Source organism: Lissotriton vulgaris, chromosome 6 (assembly GCF_964263255.1).
Source record: "Lissotriton vulgaris chromosome 6, aLisVul1.2, whole genome shotgun sequence".
NCBI lineage: Eukaryota > Metazoa > Chordata > Amphibia > Caudata > Salamandridae > Lissotriton > Lissotriton vulgaris.
Window position 1 is genome coordinate 1,654,938,849 of NC_141694.1, and position 27,520 is coordinate 1,654,966,368.

General features: G+C 45.7%; 1 pseudogene; it reads left to right on the forward strand.

Moving 5' to 3' along the window:
• The first annotated feature begins 3,833 nt into the window (after positions 1–3,833).
• On the forward strand, positions 3,834–4,460 carry LOC147709258 (large ribosomal subunit protein mL64-like; annotated as a pseudogene).
• Positions 4,461–27,520: the final 23,060 nt, after the last annotated feature.

Consider the following 27,520-nt stretch of genomic DNA (forward strand, 5'->3'; position numbering starts at 1 on the left):
TGAAAGCAATATATATGTTTTCATCCACTGGACCTTAATGGTTGTGGGGATATATATGACTTGTAGGTTCACCAAGAACCCGACAAACCCAGAGCCAAAATCTGAGCAGCGACTTACAATGCTTTTTTATTATGTACCGGCTATATAGCAATTATTCTGGGAAAATGCATACATGGAAAAATCAGTATAAAAGACACCTATGTATTTCTGAAATTGGAACAAAATATAGAGTTTAGAAACAGTAGATATTTGCACATTTCGGAAATTTGAAATACACATACTAGCATGAGAATTATCGATCATTCTTCGAAATTGCTTCTTTTTTACACATTGCCTTTCATTTGGAAGACAGAAATGCATCAAATGTCTATAGGTAATAACAGTTGATTTACAAATCTGAATTACCCTAAGTCTCCCAATAAAAATGGTACCTCACATGTGTTGGTAGGCTTAGTGCCCACAACAGAAAATGGCTCACAACACAACGTGAACACACCACGTTTTCACAATGAAAAATTACCCTTTTTTTGCAAAGTGCCTAGCTGTAGTTTTTTAACCCTAGCTCTGCCGGCACCTAGGGAAACCTAGCAAACCTATACATTTTTGAAAGCTAGAAACCAACCCAGGGGAATCCAGGATGGGGTGACTTGACTACCTCTCACCAGGTTCTGTTACCCAGAATCCCTTGCAAACCTGAATAATTGTAAATAAAATAAATTGTCCTCACATTTCTGTGGTGGAAACTTCTGGGATCTGCGTGGCTCCACAAATTTCCACCCTCCCAGCGTTCCTCATAGTCATCTGAGAAAATGGTTCCTCACTTGTGTGGGTAGGCCTACTGCCCACGACAGGAAACGGCACAAAACGCAACGTGGACACACCACAATTTCACAGTGAAAATGGCCCTTTTTTGGCAAAGTGCCTAGCTGTAGTTTTTGAACCCTAGCTCTGCTGGCACCTAGGGAAACCTATACATTTTTAAATACTAGACACCCAGGGGAATACGGGATGGGGTGACTTGACTGCCTCTCGCCAGGTTCTGTTACGCAGAATCCCTTGCAAACCTAAAAAATTGCCCAAAAAAACACATTTTCCTCACATTTCTGTTGTGGAAAGTTCTGGAATCTGCGTGGATCCACAAATTTTCACCCACCCCGCGTTCCCCAAATTCTTCAGAGAAAAATGATACCTCACTTGTGTGGTTCGGCCCACTGCCCGCGACAGGAAAGTGCGCAAAACGCAAGGTGGTCACACCTTAATTTCGCAGTGAAAAATGACCCTCTTTTGGCAAAGTGCCTAGCTCTAGTTTTTGAAGCATAGCTCTGCCGGCACCTAGGGAAACCTAGCAAACCTATACATTTTTGAAAACTAGACACCCAGGGAAATCCAGGATGGGGTGACTTTACTGTCTCACACCAGGTTCTGTTACCCAAAATTCCTTGCAAACCTAAATAATTGTCAAAAAACCTTTCCCCACATGTCTGTGGTGGAAAGTTCTGGAATCTGTGTGGATCCACAAATTTCCACTCACCCCGCGTTCCCCAAGATCTTCAGAGAAAAACGGTACCTCACTTGTGTGGGTAAGCCTAGTGCCCTCGACAGGAAAGGGTGCAAAACGCAACGTGGTCACACCTCAATTTTGCAGTGAAAAATGACCCTTTTTTGGCAAAGTGCCTAGCTGTAGTTTTCGAACTCTAGCTCTGCCAGCACCTAGGGAAACCTAGCAAACCTATAAAAAAAAATTACATTAGAAACCCAGGGGAATCCAGGATCGGGTGACTTGACTGCCTCCCACCAGGTTCTGTTACCCAGAATCCCTTGCAAACCTAAATAATTGTAAAAAAAAAAAAACCTTTTCTTCACATTTCTGTGGTGGAAAGTTCTGGAATCTGCGTGGCTCCACAAATTTCCACCCACCTAGCATTCTTCAAAGTCATCCGAGAAAATGGTACCTCACTTGTGTGGGTAGGCCTAGTGCCCGCGACAGGAAACGGCGCAAAACGCAAGGGTGACACACCACAATTTCACAGTGAAAAATGACCCTTTTAAGACAAAGTCCCTAGCTGTAGTTTTTGAACCCTAGCTCTGCTGGCACCTAGGGAAACCTATACATTTTTACATACTAGACACCCAGTGGAATACAGGATGGGGTGACTTGACTGCCTCTCACCAGGTTCTGCTACCCAAAATCCCTTGCAAACCTAAAAGCATGGGAGGGTCAAGGACCCGTGACGGCAAGTGCCCAAAACCTATTGAGACAACATCAAAATTACCTATCACAAACCAACCTGGTTTTGCAAGGGGGGTCCCATGAGTTTTTGGCCCTGGGCTCGGCGGCCATCTAGGCAAACCTACCAAACGCACACATTTATGGAAACTAGACACCCGGGGGAGTCCAGCGAGGTATGGCTTGCGTGGGTAACCTAACGTTTTCTTACCCACAATCCCCTGCAAACCTCAAATTTAGCTGGAAAAATCACTTTTTTTCAGAAATTTCTGAGTGGCAGCGTTCTGTAATCTAGTGGATCCACCAATTTTTTCCCACCCAGGGTCCCCAAAGGTCATTTGACACGTTAACGGGAAACTATTGCATGTTACCGCTGTGTTGTGAATAGGACATTAACACAGAGTTACTTTCCCGAGATGGACGGCGATATGAAACATTGCGTTAACCGATTTTGGCAATGATTATCGCACGTTCTTGAGAATATCCCACCATATATACACCATGAATGGTACCTTAATTTGACATGAAATGTATTTGATCACGTTAAGGTTTGCACTGACTAACTGCTATGACGAAAATATAAGGTTATAAATGCAAGGTTGCCTGCTAGTAAATTGCTTAAAATCGGATGACCATTGCAAGTTCAGAATTTTGAAGACGGTATGGTGAGAATGTTGTTTCAGTGAAACACAAGTTTTGTAAGATCACACGTTTGTTAAGTGTGTTTCTATTTTCAAAGTATTCTGAATAACAACAGGATTTTCTTAGAGGGGAGTTGACTACAATAAACCATATTTGTTGGAAGTTGGTTAAACAACTAATCTTTACAAAAGGCCAGTATCGTAAATATAACACAGAGTTATGATGAAATAGAAAAAGCAGTGATATGAATATCATGATGACTGTATATTATAGCATTATCAAAGTTGGTATGATATGCCAAAGGAATAAACTGTTGCTTTTTGTCTACTCCAAAAATGCTACAACCTACAATGTAGAGTTGCATAGAGCCTTAAACCCTTTACAAGGCCCCTGGGTTCTCGTTTTTGTCCACTATAAAACTCACTCGCCAAGAAGGCATGGATTAGGGTAGCCAACAGAGATTGGCACCTTACTTATGGCCATGTATTAGTAACCTACTGACACCCTATGATGATGTTGGAAAAACAATGCAAAAAATGATAATATCTACCCCATCTTTCAAAGTATTCTCACATTCAGTGCCCCTTTGGGCCCAAAAGATGTAACACATGAAGGAAATGAGGATGAGTATAACTTGGTGGGTGAAACAGATATGCATTTGCTTTCTTGGGTATCCAAACCCAAATCTTTAAAGGAGGATGAACTTCACCCAACTGCAGTACACTTAGGGAATGGCTCAAGCAGAAATATTACCTTGATTCAATGAGAATGACAAAGGTAAACTTTGTTACCGCCTGCCAATGCAAGAGTCAAAACCATCATCTGTGACAAATGTTCATTGGCTTCCAAAATGTCCTTTCTAAAGATATCCTTTCAAAAGATTATTATTTTATATTGCAGCGTTGAGATTGGCGGCCTTTTCCCACTGTAGCGTGGCTGTGTTGCTACTTCCGCCCTTTTGAAAATGGCGGCACTCACGTCCTTATGCCAGTGTCTTCGCAATCTTCCAGCCCTCATATCGTCGGGTACTGCCCGGTTACCATGCTCAGTCCCGGTGCCATGGGCTTGGTGGAGTACCCCCTGAGGATCTGGTGTGCTCCTGGAGAACTGGTCTGCGCTTCAAAGCACGGTAGTACTGTAATCATGGGGATGTATCAGGGGTGCGGCCTGAAGTACTATGGCGGAGCCCGCTTCAGCTCCAGGAACTGCAAGAAGAGGAGCGCAAGTGGTTTTCTTCCTTGTAGGAGCATATGTGGGAGGAGCTGGAGGCCAGATCAAGAAGGGAGAGGGAGGAACTGATCACTGACAACTTGCCAAGATACCCCAGATCAGAGGTGGAAGACTGGAAGCGAGAAAAGCATGAGCGCCTGGAAAAGCAGATGGAGGAGAAGGCCTGACGCAAGAAACTCATGACCTAGGGCAAGGAACCCTTTGGCAGTGCCATTGACCCGCGGAGCACTAAGTTCTAGGACATGGTGAAGGAGATGGAGAAGGTGGAGGTAAGCAAGAAAAGCTGCTAAAGTAGCGTCTCCGAGCCGAGAGCCGGGATGCTGCTGCCGCCAACCCGCCTGCGGCTGCAAATCCTTTATAGACTTCATGTGTGGGCTCAGATAACCCTGCAATGGTGAACAAGGAAAGTGACTACTGGAAAAATCATTTTCCAAGAAAAATAGACAGTGAGTTTTCACTCTGTTGGCTACTAATCGGTCCAGTCCATGCATTGCATTAAAACTGGAGAGGTAGCCAAGGAGGCTCCTGGTCTGTTTCCCTCCTGCCTGTAATGTCCGCACAGACATCATGTCATCAATTTCCACAACTTGAACCGAAATGTGTATTTAAGGGCGGGGTGGGGTGTAGCTTCTTTAAAAGCAATTTTCCCAAATTATTGGAAATGGGTTGAGTACATGGTGATGTGTTTTGATGCTATGCCCAAATCATAAAGCACAGACTGTCATTCCACAAAACACACCCTCTCTGCTGCATTGAAGGTTATATCTTCGCTCTGCTTGGAGGCCACAGTGTTCTTTGTCATGTGGATGGTTGTGTCCTCCTTTACCATTAGTTTGAGTCGCAAGCAAGAAAATCTTGAGCATCTGTTAACTTACCAGAAAAATGCAAGGCATGTGTTAGGGCTATGTTCAGCTCTCTCTAGTCAAAACTTTATTTTATATTGTGTGCCTTCCAGTATCCAAAGTACTAAAATATCACACTTGGTTACCTCAGTCATACTAATGTTTTTTTACCTTGAAATGTTGAACGTCTGCAGTGGCGGTGGTTTCGCAAATGTTATTTTTTATAAGTTTATTTGGTAGAAGCCCTGCATCTTGATAAGAAATGCTGCATTCGTCAGACTACCCGCATTGAGTAACAGTTGTGATTTACATGGATTAAAATGGTGTAAATGGATTGAATAATAACGTATCATATGTATAACATTGGCATGCATTTAAAAGATTGGCGAAGGATGAGGGAGGCTGTAATTTATTTTACATGTTTTAAAGTCTACTTCTCACTGCTACTTCTAATTACTTTATTCCAACTTGACTTCATGTGTTAGGTCATTTAAATGTATTATTATTATTTTAATTTCTCAAATTTGCTTGAAAATGCACCATTTGTCCACTCTTTTTTCAAAATGTTCTTGTGGGGAGAACCCCCCTAAACCCCGCTGAGTTGTACGGGCTCGCTCCTTACGCTCGCTACCCACAGTGCAGTGTACCAATTATTTTATGCTGCACCACTTTCAAATGTCACCAGCCGCCACTGGGTCCCAGATTTACAAAGCCCTTGTATGGCGATCTGATGGCGTAAGGCCGGCGCATTGCTGTGGTCGTGTCGCAAGCGCAACACAACTCCAGCAATGTTCAGGGACCACCCATAAATAACGTGCTGCACCACTCCTTACGCCTGCTTCAAGCAGGCGTGAGGTTTCTTCGCAGCGGTCTCTGAAAAGTGACTCAGTGAAATCTTGCGTCACTTTTACGAGGCTTTTTCCGACGGAACGCCCATTCTGCATACATTAAACCTGACACAGGTTTAATGTGGCGCAGGGCTTTACAACGTGAAACATCTCCCTAGTTGTGTCACATTGTAAAAAAGTCGCAACGTGGCGCATGGTTTGCGCCGCCGCTGCGTCAATGTGCTGCAAGGGGCTTGTAAATCTGCCCCCCAGTCCGCAGGCAAAAAGAAGAATACATCATTGAATGTAGACCTCCTGTCCTCGAGGTGCAGTTAATTCAGCATCATTTTCTTTTTCAAATGGCTTGATTCAAAAGCATTGACAAAGCGTTATTCTATTTATAAAGAAAATGATTATTTCAGAACAGACTAAATAAAATATGCAGCAATAACAGACTATGTTTGAGGAGCAAAACATCACAAAAAACACTCAATAATTCTAGGAGTAATTAAACTCTCGCTCTCTAGTGTACGAAGTCAACATCAAAACTAAGAATAGACGACTAAAAGCACAGTATTAGACACGATTTCTTCGTTCAAACCTCCAGCATTAAAATCTTTGGGTTTCTCCTGCCATCTTGTGCTAGTTTTTGAAATTGCACTTGTTACTGTGTCTGTTTTTTACCTGCTCCGTCCAAACCTCTCAACATCAAGCATGTTACTTAGAACGCACATTTTGGAACAGAAAGAGAAGCGAATTTCAACTTCCGTTTAATATTTAAAAAGAAGAATACATATTTAAAGTCGCAACATATAAAAATACACACAAGTGAATATTCTAGGGCTGAAAATAAACATCAGGATCATATTTTTTTTTAGCCATATAATCAGTGTTGCACTTGGAAAAACCTTACTCAAGGAACCCTTAAATTAGGGTTCAAGGTGTTGCAACAAAAATGGGCAGAGTCACACAAGCGGCAGAGTCGTGAAAAGCAGTCTGACAGTCAATTGATACATTTATTTATTTTAAATTCTGCCATAAAGAAATCAGTAACGAGAAGAAATGTTACAGTAGATCTATTCTTACTGAATTGATTGCAAAGGCCCATATGACATTTAAAACGTCATATGGGGGTTAAAGAACCTGCTGCAGAGAGATTTGAGTGTCCAGTAAATCTCAAGGAATAATATTAATTATAAGATGACTCTGGTTGTTAATCAATTTACTGGAGCGATGTGTGTTTTGTATAGTCACAGTTTTGACTCAAAGTAGCATAGAGGGGTAATGTATCTCCTGCAACGCACATCAAGTAGCTTGCAGATGACAGGTTTTTATTTTATGTATACAGGCAAATGGGTCACCGCTTTTTAACACAGAGATCCTTTTATTACTTGCAGTTCATACATTGCAGTCCATCTAATATAGCACTGTGAGCTACCACCCAGCATTGAGGAGACCTTCATGCAACCTGCAAGGCATAGGTTTAGAACGTTATTGGTTTTTCTCTGTTGTGATTATAAGGCTGCTAAAAGGGGTTTCTTTGGATAGTAATATGTCATTATTACAGACAATCACTTGCACTGAGTTACGGTTTAAATCCTGAATGTGTGTTTCTTAGGGCCATGCACTCTTAACATATAATCTACTCCAGTAAAGTCGAAGTGTGACTCCTACACCTCATAGTCTTATGTAAGATCATGTATATGTGTTTACACACTTGTATGATTTATTGTCAGTGTACAATGTGTGTGTGTGATGTAAAGTGCACCAACACCCTACGTTGAGATGAGTAGCACTACATAAGAAATACATTTTTAAAAAGATACAGCCTGATTCATGAAGCAAAATTGCGCTCGCAATAGCAGCGAAAATGCTATCGCGGGCGCAATTCCCATAATCGGAATTCACCATGAAAATAGCGAATTCGCAAACACAGATTTGCGAAATCGCGAAGATATTTGCAGAATCCCGGCAGTAGACCAATAGCGAAACGGAAATAGCGTTTTGCGAGGCGCAATTTAAGGACAACCCAAAGCAGGTGGTAACCATCAAACCCATAGTAAAAAAAAAATTGAAAAACCGTTGGCCAATCAGTAACTGGTGCAGGCCTGACCAAACACACTTAAGGAGAAGCAGCATCAGCAGAAGGAGCCTCACAATGCCAGGAATGTACATGGTGGTCATGCAGCAAAGGCTACAGCGAGCAGCAAGGAGGAGACGCAGAATCCAGGACAGGATATTCCGCCAGCGGGTCATCCTGCTAAGCCAAACCAGAGAGCAAATATACGCAAAGTACCGGCTGAATGGGGCTATGATCATCAAGCTAATACAGGACCTTGACCCCCTGATGCAGCACCCAACAAGGTGGACCAATGCCATCCCAACACATGTCCAGGTATTGTGTAGCCTGCACCTCCTGGCCTCTGGGAGCTTCCAGGGGATAGTTGCGGTAGCTGGGGGGATATCCCAGCCCACCATGTCCCGCTGCCTACGTAGTTTCCTTGACGCAATGCTGACCCAGCTACACCACCACATCAAATTTCCCACCAGCCAACAGGAATTGGATGAGACCAAGCTACAATTGCATTGACTGTACCCACGTCCACATTTGCCCACCTGCTGCAACGGAGTACATGTACCGCAATCGCAAGTCCTACCACTCCCTCAACATCCAGATGGTCTGCAATGCAACATCCAGATGGTCTGCAATGCAAAGACATACATCACGGACATAGTGGCACAGTACCCGGGGAGTACACATGACTCATTCATATTCCGGCACAGCGGCCTCCACACACGACTGGTCAGGGGAGACTTCGGGGAAGGACACCTACTTGGTAAGTACACTTTGCCCACAATGTCACATTGCGATTAAGTAGCTGCGCTGCACAGGCACTCACCCTCTGCTCCTCTCATTCAGGTGACAGTGGCTACGCCCTACGTGAATACCTCCTCACCCCATACCTCAACCCTGCTACACCACAGCAACGGCGTTACAACGTATCACACATACGCACAAGGAATTGCATTGAGAGAACTTTTGGGCTACTGAAGAGCAGATTCTGCATACTTCACAAGACAGGTGGGGCCATGTACTACAGTCCTGAAGTGTGCTGCCGCATTGTGGCTGTGTGTGCTATCCTACACAACATTGCTACCAAGCGCCGGATACCTGTCGACATCTCTGGCAGTGAATCGGAAGGGGACGACCGGCCACCTGCACATGCGCGCCATGCACGCGGGGAGAACCCAGCTGAAGGCCACAGATGTCGCAACCACATCACACTGAACAGTTTCTAGTGCACCCTCTCCCCTCACCCCACAAATCACAATTGCATGCAAAATGTAATAATGACACAACGCCAATGTGTGATGCTAAATTAAATATTATTGTTTGAATCACAATAATGGTACCAGTTTCCATCTTGCCATTGCTAACAGTATTTCATCATACTGCTGCGTCCAATACACAGGGCAGGCTTATGTTCAGCCTGTGCCTGTACAAGTCCTATTCAGTCATTTGCGCCTCCGGCGCGAACCACCCAAGCGCCTCTCCGGCTGCTCCTCATCCAAGGCACGTGTTCCTGCAGTGGGCCTGGTGCTGCGTCTGAGTGCCCCTACATGTGAGGCAGAGTGGCTGCTCACACTCAATGTCCCCTCACTGGCATCATCACCCCCAACAGTGGCAGGTAGAGCAGGGTGAAGTGCTGTCACGGCAGTGGTCAGGTGCTCAAGTACCCTGGCCACATCCTCGCAGCACTGGATGAGCTGCTGCGCCAGGGACCGGCGCGATAGCTGCGAGGTGGCATTGCCTATGACATAATTGGACCGGGTGTAAGCCGTCAGCCGGGTCAGTAGCTGACGGTGGCGGCGGCGGGCTGTGTTGCGCTGCGAAATCATTGCAGCAGTGTTGGCCTCCATGGCTGCAGTCATGCGGCCCATTCCCTCCCCCACACCTGCCATGGCTGCCGTCATGCGGTCCATCCGGTCCCCCACACCTGCCACATTGCGGCCAATGTTGTAAAGCTGAAGCTGTATGGCCCCTTGCCTGCGTGCCTGCAGCTGATGAATACGGAGCATGCGACGTTCCACGCTCATGCTCGCCAGCCGCTGTCCATTCCCCCTCCTGGTGCTAGGAGCATTGGTCTGCAGGCGAGACCTGCCACGCCTGCTCTGCTGGCCTGACACAGTGGGTGGCCACTGTGTTCCCGCTGTCGCGGGACCTGATGTTGAAGCACCAGCTGCTGGTGGTGTCACGGTAGTCGTTGCTGGTGCAGCAGAGGCTGGAGGCACACTGGTAGTGGGCCTGGCTGCAGGGGTTGTTGCTGCGGCAGAGGCTGGAGGCACACTGATAGTGGGCCTGGCTGCAGGGGTTGTTGCTGCGGCAGGGGCTGGAGGCACACTGGTAGTGGGCCTGGCTGCGGGAGTAGTTGCTGCGGCAGGGGCTGGAGGCACACTGGTAGTGGGCCTGGCAGCGGGAGTAGTTGCTGCGGCAGGGGCTGGAGGCTGTGTAAGTGAGGGCACCTCCTCCTCATCCTGTGCTTCCTCATCTATTTGCAGCCTCTCGCTGTCGCTGCTGTCTGCGCCACCTGTGAGGGGAAGTGGACGTTCATTAGTTGCATGTATCTATCACACGTGCAGTTGCTACATGCATGCTGGGTGACATTCCCTGACTGCCTATGGATTTGCGTACTTTTGAACCTGTCTGGCTGCATTGGGGTACTTCTACATTGTGGCCGAACTACATGTCCCACAATGCTTTAGGGGGTTACCTGATGTGCACTGATGGCATGACTATGGGACATTATGGGAGGCTATATGGTCATGGCCATTCATAGGGGACAGGGTCGCAGTCGCATGCCACTTACCTTGGATCTCTTGGGTGGGGCGGGATGAGTCCAAACGGGTGACTCTGATGCACGCCTCAGCCTCCAGCGTGTCTTCTACTCGATCCTCCATGGGGGTGTTTGGAGGAACTGTAGGTCCTCCCCCTCCAGTGCCCAGGGACTCTCCAAGCCTCTCAGCTACCTTCTCTTTGGCACGACCTCGGAGGTCGTACCAACGTTTCTTAAGTTCGTCGAGTGACCTGTCGGCCACACCCACCGAGTTCACAGTGGCCGCTAAGCCCACCCAGATCCTCCGCTTCTCCTGCTCGGGCACCCTCCTTGAGTCCTTCCCAAACAGTTTGGAGTGGTTGTCCACCACCCCTTCAATTAAGTTCTCCAACTCCTGCTCGGAGAACTTTAGCTTTCTCTTGCGCCCTGTCGTGTTGCTGGGCCCAGGTACTGCCTCCTCAGAGATAGCTGCAGTGTAGTTGGAAAGTGGTAATCCAAGGTGAATTGCAGGAGCTCTCTCTGTGGCTGCCTCGAGGTCTGCCTCACTGTGGTGAATGGGGGTGGGAACTGGCTGCTTCCTGGTTGTGATGTCATCACTGTGCTCGAAATGCGACTTCCCGTTTTCCCGATCTCGCGATTTTGCGATCTCGCTTTTTGCGATCTCGCAATTAGCGATATCGCTATTTGCGATATTGCAAATCCGACACGGATGTAGCCGGAAATAGCGATTTTTATGCGATTTTCGATAATCGCTAACGGTTTTTGCGGCCGCGTGCGAATCGCTTTTTTTAATCGCAAAACATCATGAATACCGTTCTGCGATTTCTCAATTGCGATTCGCAGTTATTCACTAATTGAGAATCGCAGAATCCGGTTTTCATGAATCAGGCTGTAAGTGCCTTTTAAATTTGTATTGTATGTAAATACTCGTACAGACCGATATATCTGACATTCTTCCAGTGCATGAACAGTGCATACACAGGGATTGAACAAAGTAAAAAGCTTGTTTCCATAGTCATAGTTTCTGTTATTATTTGTGGAGTGATCACAAGCTGTGTTCCTTTGTTTCCCTCTATTCCATGGGTGTTTAGGTGTGAGACTCCAGATAACTGCCAGCCAGGGTGCTTCTCCAATAAAAAGAGGGCCGAGACAGATATATCGTTAGATAGCTCTACAAAGTCAGGAAGCCTAGCAGATAATTGAAAATCTAAGAGGGAATGGGGAGGGAGAGCAAAGGAATGTTGCATGGTCATGCTGTTCTCTCTTTGCAATGCAATTTTAAAACATTAGGAATCTAAACATTGAAAACTGTCAGGGTAGCTTGGCTAAAGTGGCTTAAGGAAGTGCAGGCATCATACAAAAAACAAAGTTGGACTTCCACAAGAAATACATGGATAATACTGGAATAGATTGCATCACGGAAGAAGCTGCCTGACGCGTGATGAGAGACAGATGTAAAAATGATCCATAGGTATCGCAATGCCTTCAGTCCACAAGGGGTGAAGAATATACTTGAAAAGCCAATAGAATTAGGTGAGCAACAAATACTCCTCTGAACTGAGTCAAGATGCCTAACTCAAAGGGCATTAAGGGACTGGTCGAAAAAGCCATCAGTTGAAGGTGGAGCACCAAAGCCCACTCTAAATGGAAGAAGGAATATGATTAACAACTAAACATTAACAAGCATTCGCAATGCAATAAGTCTCACATTTGTACAGTAGATGGGAAGGGAAGAAGGAAAACGGACAGGAAGGTGGGAGGGAAAGAAACCACAGGGGCCTGATGCAGTTGAAATGTGTACATAAAATCAAATTAACATTAGCCAAAAGAGGTCAGCAAAGAACATTAAATACTTACCTCACTCCCGTTTTCCAGTGCACACGAGGATGAGAGACAGCAAAACAGTAACAAGAGTAATATGCTGCCTGAAACGAAAATGAATACACATTGCGTGCCTTACAAATAAACACTCCAGAAGGCACACTGCGTGAAGCCATGCGTACAGAGATGTTGCAGGGGTACGCAAAAATGTAATCCCCTACAACACACCCACACTGGAGGAGATACCCCGAAAGGTACATTAATACTTGACACCTGCTAGACACTTTACTTTTGCTGTGAAATACTCAAACTTAGATGCAAGCACACTAGTTACAATTCCTGAAAACACGCACATACAGCACATCAATTAACGTGTGTTGTCAATGAAGCACTCACACTGGTGAGCGTCCTCTGGATCACGCACACAATGGATATTCTTCCTCTGAAATTCTTGCCAAGTGTGTTAAAAGAGAATGCGTCCCTGGTCTACTATTTGACACAAAGAGAAGAGAATTGATTTTGAAATGCCACTTTTAGTTGTGATCTCTTCCAGTGGTAAGACACGCCTTGATGCGCTCTAAGAAGGAATTATAGCACTAACTGTTTGAAAAGTGACGGTGGAGTCCACACAAACTTCCAGGACTGTAAATGAGTCACCATGCGGAAGTAATGCACAATGGATTATGGCCAGAGGCGCAACTAGAGCCAAATTTCGGTGGGGGGGGGGGGGGGGGGCTGAACCTTTAATCAGTAGGCAGAGTGGAGCTGCCGGGGCTCTTAGAAGGGGTGAAACAACTGCAAGGCCTAATTAACATTCAAATGGTCTTTTAAAGACCTGTGAAACGTTCAGGTGCGGCTCTGCGTGTGCCCGGGATCTGTCTCATCCCTGGCTGCCACATGCCACACACGACGGGGGGGTGGGGGGTAGGGGGGGGCTGAAGCCCGGTGAGTCCAATTGTTGTTGTGCGCCTGATTATGGCAAAGGAATGCTACGTAAGATATTCTGCTACGTTCAGGTGGTCCCCACTTTGCGCAAATGGCTTGCGACCACGTGCAGTTATCCCAAATTGTCTATTTAACTAAATACTGGTTTATATGTTAGTTTATTCGCAACAGCTGATTTAGAAAATGTTTATTTCCATTTGGCTGAATGGGTATGAAAGTATTGAGTTTGCCTGAAACACAGGAGGTTCACCGGTGACACACGTAGGAAGCCCAACGGGGACGCCAGGAGTCCAGACTTGGTGGGTGGGTAGGAGGGCGGGGGGCCAAGAGGGGAAATAATGAGGCTTGTGAAGGGTGAGAGAGAAGAGGAGGTGGGGGCGAATGGGCCTTGAGAGATATGAGGAGAGTACGGGAGGGAGCAGATAAGCGAGGAATACAGTGAGTGTGAAGTAGCGGGGTGGTGACAAGGGAGACAGTACACTAAGAGTAGAGAGGGGAAGCAGTTGAGGAAAGGGACAGTGAATGGCATTAACGCAGGAAGAAAGTGAGCAGCAAACAGGAACAGCAGAGCCGGATCCAGATCCTGCCTCACCCCAAGGAGAGTCCATCAGCAGAGCGTGCCCTTCCAAAAGAAGTTCACTCACACCACTCCTGGTCTCTCCAGCAGCAGCAAGCAGGACACTGCACATCGGTAACAAGAGGACAACATATGACGTGCCTGCCAATGCAGACATTAGAATGGCAAACATCTGTCGCCAGAAGACGTACTTTGAAATAAATCTATTCTCTCTCACTCACTTCGTCCTACACTTGCACAGTGCCCACCTGTCCTCCAGGGGCGACGGAGTCAGTTATCAACAGTGGTCTGATGGCAGACTCAACTTGTTTTACCTGTTGTTTAGCACGCTCGCGCTGTGTCATTTGTTTTGGATGCCTGGCAGCGCCAGCTGAGACATCGAAAGTTCGTCAAGTGCCCGGGGCTGTGGGAAATCATTGGGTGAGCCCTTCCCAGGAGGGAGTGAAAGGTCACACGGTGATGAGCATTTAGAGCCAGATAGACGGCTTGAGAGTCAGACAGCGAAGTCAGTGTGTTATTCCCCTCATCACACAGTGCTGAGACACGAAAACGCTGATGTAACCAGAGCTTTCGAGTTAAAAGCGGAATGTTTTACGCAATGTATTGTGCTGTCACTTGTGAAATCCGATTTTTATTTTATTAGTCCAGAGGTATCAGAAACCCAACAAGCCAATGCATCCTTTAATACGTCACCGGAGGAAGGAGGGAGAGGGGAGTAAGAGCGGAGGGGTGGAAAAAATAGTAAAACCATAAACAGCACAGCGCTCATGACGAGCACTGTGCTGATTATGATTAACAGCGTAGCGCTCATGACGAGCTCCATGCTGAATATGTATGGAAGTGAGTGTCATACTGCAACTCAGCCTGCTTGGCTGCAAAAATCCTAAAAGAAAATTCCCCTCGAAGACACATGAACCACGAAAGCGGACGTAAACTGTAGTTAGGCGGTGCTGCTTCCGGAATAAACGGAAGTGACGCATCAGATCGACAACCAATAATAATCCTGCTAAGAAAGCAATGCCAGAGTTTACCAATGGCAAGTGGCAGGAGACATTACCCAGCAATAGGCGGAGTTTTACCTCTGATACAGATTACTTGATGTCTCGGAGAGTCAGCGCATGCTCGCTGCCTAGGCAAGACCTAAAAAGGGGACGGTGTTCTCACTGCCTTCCCATGCTTTCTATGGTCCCATTGGGGGGAGAGCAGACGCCAGACTGACCCTCCAGCAGACCATTAACTCTACAGTAATGTGTATCATGTTTTGGTGTCAATGCCAATAAAAATTGTATCAGATTGGATCGTCCCATTTATGGTATCAGTCCACCACCATTCGTAGCAGACACAATACTGATAAAGACTGCCTTGCAGCCATGGCAGCCTTGCTCTGAACTTCTTGCATAAGTCCATGATATGCTGGGACATGGTAAATAATATGAAGTGTATTCACACATTTAATAACATTCACTGTTCAGTATTTTAAAATTGTTTTATGCGTACATGTGCTGTGGATACAAGCTTTTATTACTTCCATAAGTTTTCTCCTTTTCCTATTCAAATATTCTTTCTTAAAGTCATTATTACTCATGGAGGTTTCAGTAGTGAAAATATATTGTCTCTACCTGTCAAGAGTGTTTGGAGCATCCTTTTGGAACTCATTCTGAATTGGGCATAACTTTAGCACACTAGGCATTATAAACCAGCTGCCTTTCAATGCAACCAAGCACCTCTTTCATTTGAACTAAACTAAATCTAAGCAGTATAAAGTCAATTATTCAGGAAAATTGTAACAATTCCAGTATATCATTTACAGATGAGATTAAAGAACCCAATGATGTTTGAGGGAGGACTGAGTTTACTGACCTAATCATTGATGTTTTAAGGATACCCACAATTAATATGTTTGACTTTCTTTTACATACAGTTTGTTTCAGTAGAGACCATATACACATTTTGTGGTCATTCCACCCACCAAATGGATTTTACTATTTCGTATATTGATAGTCTTCACCTTGATTTGAAGTTCCCTCACACCTATGGTTGTGTTGTCACCTTTGCATCCACCTGGGTATCCATTGCATTTAGCATTGCATCCGTTGGGTGACAGTCAATAGTTCTGCTAACTAGACCTCAAGCAGTAGTCCATGCGTCTCAAAGCCTACTTTATTATATAAAAAGGGTTATGCATAGTTCTTCTGGGGTTCCCTCAAGTCCAGTCTGAACCTTACATGCTACAAAAAATGAAAATGTGGAGCTGACGGGATTCTAGATAGACCTAGCTATACCCCAAAGAGTCTGTTCCGGGTGAAGGTAAAAGCTGTGAGATGGTGCTGTCATGTAATGTACAGCGGGGTTATCGCATGGATTCTACTGAATGACTCCTAATCTTGCCATTGCAATATGACACTCCTGACCAACTGAGAAAGCTTTGTGAGTTCAGACACCCCAATGTTTGGCCTGTCTCCTAATATAGAAAAAATAAGATTAAGATGACATTTCACACTTCTAAGCTCAATTTACCTAGGTTCCCGGAATAAATATACCTACACTGATCCATTAAATTTTGAACAGACGTAAGCAGTAAAACAAATCAAGGAATGCGGGAGTTCTGGTAGGGTCTAACTTATATTTCTCAGGTCCAGGCAAATGCCTCTTTCTCATTACGTTCAACAGTTTTTTTGGAGGGGTGGGGGGATTATATAAAGAGAACTCGACCGGAAGGTATCAGAGGGCTTGTACAGGAGCACCAATCGAGTTATAGACGGACACATTCATTTTGTTTCGCACTGGGAGATTAAGCAATTTGCCCAGAATCACAGGATGTTGAGCGCCCCTGCCAAGACTCCAACCTGGTTCCCTAGCTGCAAGGTCGACCGCTTGAGCTCACGAGAAAATTTGTTTTGTGAGCTCAGGCAACGATTTTGTCTGAAATCTTTATTGCTGCTCCTAATGCTTACATACTACTCACACTTACCAACCAAAAAAAGTAAAATCCCTTCGCATTCTGAGCCCTTCAAAATCGCTGCAAGGTATCATACTTAGAATTATAATGTGTAGGCCCCCTATACTCGGTGAATGAGGATTGGATGGCTAAATGGTTGCTGTGCACGCCACAAACCAGTGTGTGCATTAGGATGCCAGAGGTCCTATATGAATGATCCCTGGATGCTTCTTACATACATGTGCAGTATAAAGAGCCCAAGAGAACGGAATAACTGCACGGCTGTTCCTTAGGAGGGTGATCATCTGGCCATGTCTAGTTGTTTGAATATAGGATGCAGGACTGTGATTGGCCAGATGACTGGCTGTGAGTGCCAAATAATACGACTGGAGGACAATGTTTCCCCTGGTTGAGTTAGTCTGACGAGTTGGCTGCGAGGCTGGGGAAGAGATGCAGAGGAGAGGTTCTGATACATGCGAGAAAGGATGGATGCCATTATTATGAGGTAAATTGCAATAAATCAATAATGTATTTATTACAATTGTGTTTTGCCTTTCATTGCTGAATGCGACTGGAATTAGGTTATGAGTGAAGCTACCCGAGAACCTTTCTTTTACTATTCTCTCTTACACATAATTCCAAATTACGCCAGTTTGACCATGCACCAGTTTAAAGATTGTGGTATAACAAGCACAAACGGATTTTGAGTTCAATATATGACCATGATTGGTCAATAATTGCAATTTTATTACCACCCACTTATTTAAGGTAGTAAAATGGAGCAGTAAAATTGAGCACAATTAAAACTGAACTTGTAATTACCACTAGCGTTAAAATATGAGCAGAAAATAAAGAACAATGGGGTGTATGTACAAGAAATGGTGCTCTGCATTTTTCCCACAACGGTGCATCAAAAATGTTACCATTGTGGTACGACACTTCCTAACACCATGTTAGCTTCGTATTTACAATACAGAGCTACGTGGCGTTATGAATATTTAGCTGGCACTGTAATGAGGGTCAAGTGAATAAAAAATGCACGCTACGGTACAAAAAGTGCCATTCGGCCAATTAGCGGCGAGAACATTTTCTGTGCTGAGACAAAAAAAAAGTCACACTTACCTGAAAGCAGATATGGAGCAGCCAGGAGTTAGCACAGGGCAACAATACCCCTAACCCCACTACCAGCATGGATGACCAGAGTTCCAGGGGAAAAGGAAGAGGAAGTGCAAGTTCAGTCATGAGGAGAATGAGATCTTGATTGCAGAGGTGATGGAGCACCACCACCAGCTCTTTGTCATCTCATAAGTGTCACTGGGGAAGAAAAAGAAGATGTAGCAGTCCACAGTGGACAAGGTAAACAGTGTTGCTGAAGTCAAGAGGACAGTGACGGACTAAAAAGTACTTGCACAATGGCAAGCGCAAAACTGAGGAGAAACTGACAACCAATCTATAGGCAGCACTGCAGACCAGAGGTGGTAGTCCAGCACCCCAGGAGGAGCCAGATCCTTTGGAGGAGCAAGTGTCTGGCAGTAGCACTAGCTTTCTGGCAGACTCTGAAAGGCTGTAACCAGTGAGTACAAGGGAGCCTCTGGTACATGGGATCATAATTCCAGCACTGGAATCGGTGTTGAGGTATGATTCCAACATATTTGATACCAAACGTGATCGTGTTCGGTGCAGCCACTATATAATTGGACATCTCGTAATGACTGATGTACACTACATGTATTAAATTGATTGACCGCACTTACAAAGCCTGCAGAATCGACTCCGGGGTTTGTAGTGGTGTCCTGCTCATGCAAGGGCACCCTCACACTTATAACCATTTACCCTACCTTCAGGTCTGAAAAGCCTGCCAGAGGGATGACTCATAGGTTTTAAGTGTAGAGACCTCATATAAAGTGTAGGAAAGTGCCTCTTTTTGCATGGTTACCCCCCACTTTTGCCTGACATCTGATGCAACCTGACTTGATGTGCCCTGGTCTCTGCCAATCAGGTTCCCAGGGCCTGTGTTCCTTCCCAATACTGTACCTTTGTACCCACAAGTGGCACATCCCTGGCCACAGGTTAGCCCCTTGTAAAAGGTACCATGTGAACCAATGCCACTATGACCAGGGAAGGCTTCTAGGGGCTGAAGCACCTATTGTGCACCCTGAAAATCGACCAGCCCTGGTGTGGTTCCTGAATGTCTGCCTGCCATTTGCTACAACCAGACAAGTTTCTGGATCCCTGGGCAGAGAGCCTCCGCTCTCTGGGTCCAGAGACAAAGCTCATCCTGGGCAGAGGTGGCTTGCCTTCTCCCCCAGGAAAGGCTAGGTCCACGAAGGAGAAGCTTTAAAGACCTGCCGCCTTTGGAAGCTGTCCCTGCCTTTTGCTGCCCCCATCAGCTGGCTCCCACCGGTTCTGTCTGCCCTTTGGGTGGGGTAATCGGCTGGAAAACCAAGCTAGAAAGAGAGTTGTGCCCACCTTTGCCAATCCCACGCCTCAGGTGGGGGAGGTGAGGTGGAACATACATCTCATTCCCCTCAATCTTGGAGATGAGGGGACTCAGACAATTAGGGAGAGGCTCATACCCCTCTCTCACTGGAGGGTGGCATAGTAGAGGTGTACCCACCCCAAGGAAGGGAATCATTGGTCCAAACCTTCACAACCGTTTACACCTCTAAATCTAGTATTTAGGTGTAACCCTGAAGCTTGCCTTCTCAGATTCGAGGAATAAAGAAGAAGGACCGAACATCCTTGCTGACCAAGGAAGAAGAGGACACCTATTGCTTTGGCCCCAGCACCACTGGCCTGTCCCGACTCCAACCTGCCTACAGCAAAGAAATCAGCTTGTCCAGCAGGCAGCTGCCCCCCAGAGCCTGGAGGGCCTGCCCTGCACTCATCTTACAGACTGTCTTCCGTGATCACAGGATTTGCTCAACCCAAAGAACCCAAGACCAGAACCCAGATCCAGAGAGCTCCACAATCATGCATCACTCTGCACTTGGCCGCCACAGCCCGAGTCCGAGTGGACCAACACCACAAGGAGGACCTCTCAGTAATCCTGACTTGGGATCTGGTGACCCTGACCTCCCACAAGCTCTGAGATGGAACGTGCAGCCTCAACCTGAAGGGTCCCCACTGACCGCGACCAAAGGCGGTAAGAAGACCCTGACCCGGTGTTCCAGGTGTTAACAGTATGGTAGAAGAGGGAGAACATGGCGGCCACGTAGCACGTAGGTCGCAAGCTCCAGTAGCTCTGATTGAGCCGAGTCGCGTTATGCATCGCACTTAAACCCTTCCATTGCTGTAAAGCGCCACAGTATCTAAGAAACCATACCTTTTGTGCTTTGATGTGCTCCAATGTGCGGTGACTGGAAATTTGGCCTAAGTTCTCCGTGCTCTGTTCCGGTGGGTGCCTTCGGGGGATTGGACAGCGGTCCACGCTGTGTTTCGGTTGCCCTGGAGCTCAGAAAGAGACGTTGGGCGGCAGCGCGAGGCTACCCCCGGACGAGTAGTGGCAGCATCAACACATACGCTGTTGCTGCTTGTTTGGGTTGTTTGGAGGTTGGAGCTTCCTCGAGGCAGCCAGCCCCCATCACCAGCAAGGTAGAAAGAAAGAAGCGGGATGCGAAAGGTAGGAGACCGACTGTGGGGGTCCCAGTTTTGTGAATCTGACGACCCGGTTGAACAGGGGTTCTCAGCAGAAGGGGAAAGGGTGGAAAGGTGGAAATAAATAGTCAGAGTGAGGTCATAGTACAGAAAGCGGGACAGTTTGGGGTGTGTGATTTAGCCTCCCCGGGCCTCATCACTGCAATTCTCGAGTAACCGCCAAAGGCATCACCCAAGTGTACCTCGCAGTGTGACATCAAGAATAAGGCTAATAAACAAAAAAAGAGAGGGGACTGTATAGAGCCAAAAATCAAGATTACACCATCCTTTCGCTCTTTTTTCAAAGTTCAGCCATCAATACTTGCCCTAAAAAGACCCTCAGTATCCACACCAAGCTTAAATTTAAGTGCAAGTGTAGGGTCAATAGCCAGTACGGACATGGAGTCTACCATCAAGATGGAGAATGGTGGTGAGAGTTGCATAATTTCAGGGCAAAAGGGCGCCATAGGGGATGGTCTCGTAAACTCTGTTGTATGTGTCACCCTCGAGGTAGCGTTACATCAAGGGGAGAGTAACTCCACCGACACCCTTGGCATAGGACGCATGGGTCAAGCTACCGGCAGCGATCATGTTGAAAGGCCAGACTCTAGTATCTCGAATATTACAAACCCAGATATTCAGTTAAGCCCACCCCCAGTAAATTCATTAGAGACAATGATGGGGAGCCTATCGGCAGAAATAAGGAGTGGGTTTGCGAAATCTGAGGCAAACCAGCATGAAATTTGTGGATTTTGCGAAACTCTGGAAAAGAAATTTGATACACTAGCAGAAAGGACAGGGATCCTGGAAGATGAAGTGGAGGAGCTAAAAAAGGGCCTCGCTAATAATAGAATGGAACTCTAATCATTGCGAAAAGAGGAACAGGGGCTTCTGGAAAAAGTTGAGCAGTTGGAAAACAACTCTGTAAAAAACAATTTGAGGATACTTAATGTTCCGGAAGGGAATAAGAGGGAGGACTTAAAATCATATGTCGTAGCTCTCATAAAAGTGGCAGTTCAGGTGGATGAGAGCGAAATGGAGATTGCCAAAGATATTAAACGTATACATAGGGATCTCTATGAAAGAGCCCCGGGAATAACAAAGGCAAGGAAGCTCTTGATTAACTTCCATACTATGCCCTTAAAGAAAAAATATTGATAGCTGCACTAAAACTTAAATCCCTAAAGGGCCCTGAATTTTCTTTTGTAATACGATCAGATCTATCACGAGCTCCCCTTGATTGACAATGGGAACTTGGGAGGCGTGTGGAAGACTTCAAAAAAGCGGGGGCGACTGCATAGCTTAAATTCCCTGCCTCTTTGCGAGTTATGTTTAACAACAAAATGCATATGGTTAGGAGTATAAGAGAGGCAGATGATCTGCTAGAACACATTAAAGGAGGGATGTGACGACAAAGGAAATAAAGCGAACAGAAGAGGAAACTAGTTAAAAAAAAATTAAAAAAATAGTAGGGGTTCTTAGGTTCTTAGGTACACAATCTGATTATGAATGATATGAACGATATGATTGATATATACACAACTAGGAAGCACTGTATCAAGACTCGGTGAGACGTGGGGCAAATGGAGAATTTTTTTTTACCTTGGATCAACATTAAGATGGGTCCAACAAGTTTTGAACATATCAAAGTGGGAATATTAGGGGAGTAGCCATAGTAGTAAAAAAACAGACAAAAGTCTGGGTAACACGCACAAAAACAGATAAAAGGGGTAGATGGATTATTGCAGAAGCTAAAATTGATGATAAATCATTGACCTTAGTAGGCTATTACGGCCCGAATCACGACGATTGTGAACCATTGACCACCCTCTTCTCTAATCTTTTAGATTTTTCTGGTCCTATAATCATGGGAGGGGATTTTAATGTTGTATTAGATTTAAATGTGGATAAATCAAGCAAAACTAGAACTATACCAACCCCAAATTCACGTGCATTATTAAAAAGCGTGATGACCCTACATACAATATGCGACCTTTGGAGAAAAAGAGCAGGGACCACACAGGAATATCTTTCCACAATAAAAAATATGGCAGTAGATCAAGAATTGAATACTTTCTTGTGGATTGGAGTCTTTCAGAGGATATTCTAGACTCACTTATCGGATCACTCTGCGGTACTCATAACTCTAAAAAATAGTAGTGAGTGTGAAGAGATTAGGTGGACATTAGATCGAAATATACTAACAGATAATGATGCAATGGAAAAGCTTAAAGCTGACAGCTCCTGTGCTGATTGTTGGCCCCTGGAGTGCTTACCCTAACCCCGGGAGCATGGCTCCCACACCGGAGTGGCCTGCTCGTACGCAGTCCCTAACCGAAGGCCCCCTTAGCTCCGTTGGCTAACATTGGGCCCCGCACTCTGCACCCGGCTGTCCCAGTGGCGCTGCTGGTGCAACTTGAGTGCCCATCTAGACCTTGGGGAAGCTTGGTCCTAACCCCCAAAATTCCCACTCGTAAGTCATGCACTTACCTGAGAAACTAGTAAAAAAAAATCTCCCATAGTAACCCATGTTATGAGATTTTGGGCCTAAATGGCTCTAAGTGTTGAACAGATGTTTGTGTGGGGAAAAGAGAACTAAACTGGAAAAAATAAAAAGTCTTACTTACCATGTATTGTGAGATCATTAAGGGTGGTATTGAGGCATACCACCCCAGTACTCAAAGTAATCTAAAAGTAACTGAAAAGTATTCTAAAAGTAATTATTGTGTAATACAAACTGTTTTCTGAATCATTACCAACATGTAACTATTGCAAAATTCAATCATAACTGCATTTAATTGTGAAATCCTGCATTCCAATTTTATTTTACCTACCTGCATCAAGTCCTGCTTGGTTCTAGAAATAAAATACAAGTATACCGTTTTTTACACTTACCCAATTGGTCTGGATCTGGTCTCTCAGGGTGTTCATCAGCCTTGATTGAGTGAATACAATAAATGCTCAACACTCCCTCTGGATACGTCTAACTGCTCTCCCACACTACCACAAAGAGAACTGTTAGTACTTACCTAATTAGCCTCTGCTATACCTCTGGGGACTCTCTGGACTCTGTGAATACTACACGTTACTTTGGTATAGTATATACAGCGCCAGCCTCCTACATAAGGAAACTTATATCTGTTGTGTGAGGTGCAAGCACCAATCCACATAGGCTGCAATGGCAGGCCTGTGCTCACAGTTTGAGTGGTCTCTCATCGGTGGAACAATACAGGCTGCAGCCCAAGGGACACCCCTGGTGTACTTATGCCCTGGGTACCTCAGTACGATATACTAGTGACTTACAAGGGCACACCAGTAGCCAATTGTGGAGGTACCAAAGTACTTACTATGGTCAATTTACGGAGGTAGCACAGTGGCTGGGGTCCTGATGAGCAGGACCCCAGTCAGACTAGTAAAAAAAACGACTTTCGTCACCAAAAAGTGGCGGTAACCATGACACCTACAACTAGCCTAACCTATCCTACACTATCTTAGCCTACCTACTATCTAAAATGACCTTACCTTAACTTAGCTTACTCTACACATTTAGCACAACATGATAAACATCAACCCCCACCCCCATTAAGACAGGTCTTCACACAAGGACAACCAAAACTACACCTAAACATCAACTACCTACACATAGAAACCTTAACAATCATATATTATTTTGTATATTTTTAACATGTTTAAGTTTTTTGTTTTTTCGTTTTTTTATACATATCAAACACATCAACCCCCCACCCCCAAATAACCCAAACTGCCCCTATCTAAAACATTATAACTACACTATCACTGTAGCTACACTAACCTAAACTATACTAAAACACATTAAATTGTTGACAGGTCACTTCCCATGCTGCTGCACGGCTCTGCCTACATTGTTTTTGCCTAATCTTGTATTTTCCCCATGTGCCTAACTTCCTTCTTGCCCAGACTTGTTTTTATTCCTCTGTGCCTGTACTTGCTTTCTTGCCCAGACTTGTTTTTATTCCTCTGTGCCTGTAATAGTTTTCTTGCCCAGACCTGTTTTATTCCTCTGTGCCTGTACTTTCTTGCTTGCCCACACTTATTTTTATTCCTCTGTGCCTGTACTTGCTTTCTTGCCCAGACTTGTTTTTATTCCTCTGAGCTTGTACTTGCTTTCTTGCCCAGACTTGTTTATATTCCTCTGTTCCTGTACTTGCTTTCTTGCCTAGACGTGTTTTTATTCCTCTGTGCCTGGACTTGTTTTCTTGCCTAAACTTGTTTTTCCATCCTGTGCCAAGTTTTGCAGTGGCCCCGCCCGATTTTCCCACTGATGCGTCCCTGCGGCCCCGCCACCCTGCAATCCCATTCGCCGCCTGCTCCCTCCTCCCAGATGCTCCTCCCTCCCACATCCCCTCCTATGGAGGCCGTGCAGTGGGCGCGCGCAGCGGGCGTGAATTAGGCGCACCAAAGGCGCGCCTAAAGCAAGCCCGTCTGCGCCCGTCCGCGCCTAGACCGCGCCCAGCGCCAGGTCCCCTGGACTCCGTGAATGCCACGACGCCCGACATCGCTACTATGCCAGAACCCTCCACGCACTCAACACAGGATGATCAAACACCTGCTTCCTGCCGCCCGAAGCGCACCCACAGAGCTTTCAACTGCTGGAACTGCAGCTTCACAAGCATCCGCCCCACTATGCTGCCGACCAGGAAAGAACCCAACCACATTAGATGCATCCTTCTCATCCTTCTCAACGCGACCTTAACTTAACTTAGCTTAATCTACACATTTAACACAACATGATAAACATCAACCCCCACCCCCATTAAGACACGTCTTCACACAATGACAACCAAAACTACACCCAAACATGAACTACCTACACGTAGAAACCTTAGCAATCATAAATTATTTTGTATATTTTTAGTTTTTAAATTTTTTTACATACAGCATAACAAGAATAGGAGGGTCTAAGGGAAATATTTTAAGACCTGCCCAGGTTACAATCCCCTAATATCTGGCATGAAAAAACAAATAAACCTAGGGGTCCGTGATTGAGTAAGATGTATACTCTGAAACAGTAAGACTTATGCCCACTTATTTGGTGCAAGGTAAACTACCTTCCAGTCTTCAGAGAAATGCTTGTAATCCAACACACATAGACACCAGTAACAGTAGGTGAGACCCAATGTCCAGAGATGGATTCCCATAAAAATCTTGTTAATGATCAATATTATCATATGGTTATCCAAAGGTTGGGATGGTTCGTCTTTTCTGATTAAAACCAAGAACAGCGCAAAAAAGCAGTTTCACCAAATAGCTGCATAATGGCCCTTATGCAGCTATTTGGTGAAGCTGCTTTTTTGCGCTGTTCTTGGTTTTAATCAGAAAGAGACCAATAGCTATTAAAGTTTTTTCGCTATTTGTCCTCTATTCTACTTTTAATCACTAATTTTCACATTCACATGGTTTTTGCACTGCACTTGTTCCCATTTAATGATCATACAGATGGTCTAATAGTAATTGCGCGTCGAAACCCTGTCTTTCATGGTGGGCATGCAAACTGTCTCAATGATCTAGAGACAAGCCATCCCAACCTTTGGATGACCAAATGATAATATTGATCATTAACAAGATTTTGATGGGAATCCATCTCTGGACATTGGGTCTCACCTACTGTTAGTGGTGCCTATGTGTGTTGGATTACGAGCATTTCTCTTAAGACTGGAAGGTAGTTACCTTGCACCAAATAAGTGGGCATAAGTCTTACTGTTTCAGAGTATACATTTTACTCAATCACAGACCCCTAGGTTTATTTGTTTTTTCATTTTTAATTTTTTATACATATCAAACACATCAACCCCCCACCCCCAAATAACCCAAACTGCCCCTATCCACTACCAGTCTAACCCACCCCTAAAAACCCATAAAAACATTATAATTACAATATCACTATATCTACACTAACCTAAACTATACTAAAAACACATTAAATCGCAGGCAGGTCACTCCCCACATTGCTGCACGGCTCTGCCTGCATTGTTTTTGCCTAATCTTGTATTTTTCCCCTGTGCCTAACTTACTTTCTTGCCTAGACTTGATTTTATTCCTCTGTGCCTGTACTTGCTTTCTTGCTCAGACTTGTTTTTATTCCTCTGTGCCTGTAATTGTTTTCTTGCCCAGACTTGTTTTATTCCTCTGTGCCTGTACTAGCCCACACCTATTTGTACTCCTCTGTGCCTGTACTTGCTTTCTTGCCCAGACTTGTTTCTATTCCACTGAGCCTGTACTGGCTTTCTTGCCCAGACTTGTTTTTATTCCTCTGTGCATGTACTTGCTTTCTTGCCCAGACTTGTTTTTATTCCTCTGTGCCGGTACTTGTTTTCTTGCCTAAACTTGTTTTTCCTTCCTGTGCCCAGTTCTGCCGTGGCCCCGCCTGTTTTTCCCACCGATGTGGCCCTGCAGCCCCGCCCCCCTGCAATCCTATTTGCTGCCCGCTCCCTCCCTCCCACATCCCCTCAAATGGCGGCCGTGCAGCGGCCGTGCAGAGGATGCGTGCAGCGGGCGTGATGCTGGTGCGCCAAAGGCGCACCTAAGGCAAGCCTGTCTGTGCCTTTCCGTGCCTGGAACGCGCCCAGAACCAGGACCCCTGGACCCCGTGAACGCCACGACGCCCGACACCGCTGCTTTGCCAGAACCCTCCACGCACTCAACACCGGATGATCACACACCTGCTTCCTGGCCGCCCCGAAGCGCTCCCAAGGAGCTTTCAACTGCCGGAACTGCAGCTTCACAAGCATCCGCCCCACCATGCTGCCGACCAGGAAAGAACCCGACCACCTCAGATGAATCCTTCTCAACACCCGCTATGCCCACAAACACGCGGCTGAACTGTGGGACCTACCCGACTCAACCTCCCCAGACGTCGCCTTCCTGACGGAGACCTGGCTGAACCCCGCCTTGGCACCCGACATAGCCATAGCCATCCCGGAAGGCTACAAGATCACCCACAGGGACCGCACCAACAGAGCAG